The sequence below is a fragment of the Henckelia pumila genome, chromosome 3 (assembly GCF_033568475.1).
Source record: "Henckelia pumila isolate YLH828 chromosome 3, ASM3356847v2, whole genome shotgun sequence".
NCBI lineage: Eukaryota > Viridiplantae > Streptophyta > Magnoliopsida > Lamiales > Gesneriaceae > Henckelia > Henckelia pumila.
In genome coordinates, this window is record NC_133122.1 from 130,358,278 (window position 1) to 130,364,237 (window position 5,960).

The following is a 5,960-nucleotide window of genomic DNA, read 5'->3' on the forward strand; positions in this document are numbered from 1 at the left end:
CGTTGTTGTTCGCAATTTCTTTGTCTCCCTGAAAATTTCAGGTTTCCACTCTTGAAGTACTATCATCATCCTGCTGAACACTTAGGTCGATTATTACAAACCCCTGTACTAATAGTTTAAATCGAATGGTTACAACTATCTCATAACTTGAAATAACATTCGAAATGATTACACTGGTTACCTTGCCACAGATAACAATAAGTCCTAACTGGATCTTGACATACTCAACTAGATGAACAAAACTGGTTAAACAAAAAACTTGCAAAGTCCTCACTATCTAACAAAATATAGCTAACTCTTGGATCAACTCGGTCGAAACAGTCACGTCAATGGTCTAGCGCATCTAACAAGACACCCCGAGAAATCGATGACAATAATCCGGCCAGACCCATAAACTATAGGTCTCAGCTACTGTCCTTCTCCCCATGTCTAATCACTCCATGTCTAATCACTCGATGCCATCCTGCTAGAGTCCATTGAAATCATTAACATTTTATAGATCAAAACCTGATGAAATCCCAAGAAGACTGCAGAAACAAACCTAAGTACAGTACTCATTCTATCAGCTCCCAAAACTGACATCCTATAATCAATCATGTAGTCACTACTAAGTCTGGTCTCTGAAAATTGAGTTAACAATTACTAGTACCAAGCAATGTACCAAATCAAGTATGGCCTTCCTAATAAGGAAACACTTACCTACACCGCTACTTAGCTACAACATATTACCACACATAAATTCAGAAACACTATCTGACTGGGCCAAAACTACAAGAGTTGAATCTTAAATATTCTTCTTCGATAGAAGAAAATTCGAAACATTAATCCTAGACATTCCTGGAGATTCTCAAACAACTAAGGAATTTTGAATGTCCCTGAATTGACACTTATTTCTAGGTATCATCAGTTACTAAGTTCTTATGCATACCGGCTTACATAACTGTCCCAAATACCTCATAGTCCATGATATCCCAATTCGATACTTATCAAACTCAATGATATCTTCTACCAATGTTGATCCACCATGGCTCCAACTTAGCCTGAAAGAATCAATCAAGTTAGACATGAAAGAGTTGATGCCCCGTTAGCCAACTTGTGGCTAAGGGCTTTGAGAGTCTCTTTTTGTAAACAATCTTTGTTTAATATAATATACGTTCTTTAAATGGCGTTCACTTTATCTTATTATTATATAATGTTATACTATTGCTATTTTGATAAAGACCTTGAATATACTAAAGTAAGATGAGATAGTGAATATAGAGAGATCAATGTCATGAAACACATCTTATGTTCACTGTATATTCTAAACAGTTCCTAGTCAATTGAGCCGTCCACAAATAAGGATAAGAATCGCTCGAGATTGAGACTAGCATTTGCGATGCCGAGTACCATGTTTCATTGGTATGGAACATAGAGATGTTCGAAGCATGCAAATGGATATTCATATGATGAATGATCGAACTACCCTATCCGGATTTTCCAAGTGGTTATCACTTATCGAGTGGATAAAGTTCGCGGTTTTGGTTGTACACCATTAGTCCTTACTACTTGAAACATCATTGAGACTCTATATGCTAGTACTGTACTTTGACTCATTTACCGACTCTATTGGGGTCATAAGGTGTCGGGATTGGGTGCAGTTACGATACATATAGGATTCGATGCTTTGTTGTTAAGGATTCACCACATGCTTGCGAGCGTGGATATCCTATGCGATCTGAGGAGATATTAGTGTGACAAATCTCTGGCCAGAGTACATGATGTGCTTTAAGAAATTGTTTCTTAGTAGCACATGCGATGTCAGTATTTGATCTTCAAGATGAATTGCATAGTTATCGAATCTCGAACGACTCTCGATTTACCAATGGTTGTTGATTCGATCGGGATATATGGATGAAGGGACCGTACTGTAAGCTAACCAAAATCTATTGGTTCTTGCAGGCACTATCAGTGATACCTAGGGAATCATGGGGCGATGTTGCTAGGCGCTCTTACCATGATTCGTTGGGCAAGTCGGAAATTATTGTTCCGAGTCACAAGGAGTTGTGAGCCCACGGCTAGCTGTATCCCTGAACCCTTGAGGGTCACACAAGTAATGGATTTCTAATCCCCGTTGAGATAATTAAATTTAAAGAGTTAAATTTAGAGAATAAGGAAGTGGGACTTCTTATTTAAGAATAGAGGGAGTAAAATTTCCTAAAATGACATAGTGATGGACATTTTCGGAAATAACTGAATTTGGATTCAGAAAATTTATCTTGACTTTAAAAGATGCAGAAATGGTTTCTGTTCACATTGGTGAAATTGGTTTATCAATCTGAGTCACGATGAATTTTATATTAATTTCTGAACATGCGGTCTTTGCTTATCAGGCTTGAACTAATGACTAATGGGCCCTAAGCTGTTAGCAGCCCACATTATAAATAAGTTATTTCAGTGCAAAAATTACATGGAACAGGTCACAAAATTTCGAAACCTAGAGAGCCTCCTCTCTAGAATTCGGCCCTTCCCTCACAGTGTTTGAAATTCAGTCTGCAAATTTCTGAATTTGCAGTCTGATTTAACAGATCATATCTGTTCTATCTCATCGTAGAAACTTCTGATAGACTTTCTAGTGCAGTCTATCAGAGGGATTAAACTTCTGTTCGTGGACCTGATTGAAGAATTGTTCGTTCATCAGTTCCTGTGATATACAACAAGAGAAGATTAATCTGTTGGTGTCCATAATCTCGCTTCGAGATTTTAAGGTAAAATTTACATTGTTTAAATTTTATGTTATCAATTTTAATCGTAGGAATTTGATACCCATGATATGAAATTGTTCCATATAAAATTTTAAAACTTCCGCTGCAACGGGTATCACTTTTTTTTTTTCGATCCGGAGAACGACCGTGTTCCAACAGTGGTATCAGAGCCAGGTTGTTCTCGGATTTTACGATTAAAATATTGTTCAATTGTACAAGCTTCGATTTTTCAAAAAAATAAAACGAAAAAAAAAAATTTAAGTTTTCGGGGGGCTGCCCGCTGCCCGAAAAGGTAGCGGGCGGCCGCTGCCCTGCGCGCAGGGTGCCTGCGCAAAGCTGGGCCGCGGATGCAGCCCAGCAGCCCAGCGCGCAATTGGGCCGGGCCCCCGGCCCGATTGTCGGGGACTGCCCGGGATCGTCCTGGGCAGCCCAGAAAAATTAAAATTTTATTTTTTTTGAAATTTTGAATTTCAGCCCGTTAATTGTTATCGGGCCCAGTTTTTGGCCCGATTGAAAATTGTTTCAGTTGGTCCACGAGGCAATGGGTCAAAAATTTTTTGAGCCCAAAATTTTTAAGAAAATTAATTTTTGGATAAATTTTGAATTTTGGAAATTTATAAATTTAATCCAATAAATTAAATCTTTAATTATTAATTTTGGTACAATTGATAATAAAATATGATTTTATGTATAAAATTGGATTTTATATGTAAAATATGATTTTATGGATAAACTAGATAGAATATGATTTTATATATAAAATAAGATTTTATGTATGAAATATGATTTTATCTATTTAAATTTTATTGCCATTGCACGTTATCCAATGAATTAATTTGGAATTAAAATTATTGGATAAGGATGATCGATTGTCATGACTAATATTATAGGTGCATGTTAAGTTGTTTACATTTGGTTTTATTATTGTTGTTGTGTTTTATTAATGAGCCTGGTTTATGGCCCAATATGAATTGTCATATGTAATATAAGTGGGTCTGGTTTATGGCCCGTTCCCACCCTTAAAATATGTATCCCCTACTTTTCATCGAAATTTATTGTAAATTTATAAGACTCAGTGGGAGATAAAGATTTGAAGACAAAGGTGGGCCCAGCAGACAATAAAGACCGAAGAAATGTAATTTGAAAGCTCAATGTAATAGGATTGCATTGCATACTTGCATATTACCTAGATTGGACTTAGACTCGTGATTGGCAACCACAGGTCGATTAGTAATGGAATCGATCATCCTAAAATAATATATGATATTATTGTTGTATGCATGTTTAGACTAAATTGTATGAATCCCGCAAGCATACAAATTTTGAATGATGAGACAAATTTTTCGAAATTAAAATCCCTCATTTTAAATATGATTTAAAATTGATATCAAGATAAACAAAAGAGCATTTAAATATTTTTTAAATGTTCCTACCTTCCATCAACGATCAATGTATGAGATGCTACCCGCGGATACGGTCTGGCTCATATTATTGGGGGGCCCGTTCGTCGGAAAGCTATACATTGGATCGACACATGTTGTAAGTTGGGTGGAACTCCCATGGGATTGGCTCATATTATTGGGGATCCACATGGCGACCGTCCATCACAACTTAATATTGATGGGTCATCTTGACGTGTCACAATAAATGGCATCATATTATTGGGCTCTTATTGGACATGAGGTAAAAAACTTGGAGGTTGCTTTGGAAGCAATTGGGCTATACCTTTTAAAAATTATGGTTGACTGATATTATTCGGGACTATAGTTTGTCATTTGGACTCCATGTTCCCACTAAAGAAAATGTTTCTCGTTTTCACTAGAGGGTAGTGAAATCGTTAAAATAGTGGGAGTGAGATTCATAAAATAAATTTCGCCATATTTTATGTCTTAGTATATTTATTAAACAAATCACTGATAATTGTCTGTTTCTTTTCAGTATTTCATTACAATGCTATACGGAATGGTTCCGTAAGTTGAAGATTGTCTTGACCTCGGAGAAGATGTTCTACGTGTTATAAAAATCTCCTCCGAAGGAAGCACCAGCTGATATAAGTTTGGAAGAGTTGGCCAAACTTGATAAATGGTGGGACCATGATATCAAGGCCAAATGCTATATGCAAGCTTTGATGCCTGATGAACTCCAGAGGCGATTTGAGGATACCGTGAATGCTGCTGACATTCACGTACAACTCAAGGAACTTTTTGGGGCTCAATCAAGAGCTGAAAGGTTCGCTACTGTAAAAGAGTTAATGACGTGTCGCATGCGTGAAGGGACTTCGGTCCGTGATCATGGAGTACTCGTGATTTGGCTCATTCAGAAGTTGGTAACGCTTGAATTGGTATTGGAGCATGAACTCAATGTGGACTTATTACTTCTCTCTCTTCCTTCATCGTTTGACAGTTTTGTGGTGAATTTCAATATGAACAAGATAGAGGCCTCCCTTGAAGAGATGGTCAATATGCTTGTAACTTATGAAGCCACTTTAAAGAAGGATAAATCGGTTCTCTTGGTGGGCTCCTCTTCTTCTGCTAAGAAGGGGCCAAGTACAAAGGGTAAGAAACGTTCTGCCCCATCCAAGAAAACCGAACCCGAGAATAAAAACAAGACAAAGGCTTCAAACGTGGAAAAATCCAAAGATGTTTGCCATCACTGCAAGAAACCAGGTCATTAGAAACGTAACTGCAAGGAATATCTCGAGCAATTGCGAACTGCGAAGGATATGTTTTATATTGAAATAAATGTTTCACTTAATACTACTTCTTGCGTATTGGATACCGGATGTGGATCTCACATTTGCAATGATTTGCAGGTGATGACAAAAATTCGCAAGCTTAGGATGGGTGAGACCCAGCCGAGGCTCGGGAATGGTTCTCGAGTTGAAGCCAAAGCTGTGGGAGATATTTGTTTAATTTTGCAGAATGATTTTAAGTTATTTTTTAGAGATGTTTTATATGTTCCAGATTTGGTTAAAAACATTATTTCTATTTCTATGCTTGATAGAGATGGTTTTTCTTGCAATTTTGTGAATGGGATTTGCAATATTTACAAGAATGAATGTTTAATTGGATGTGGACAACTTGAAAATGATCTATATAACTTAAAATTAAAAGACGTTCCAATTAATTATGTTGATAAACCGGTAACAACAAATAAAAGGAAAATTGATAATCAAAACCCGGCAAACCTTTGGCATGCTAGGCTAGGTCATGTTTC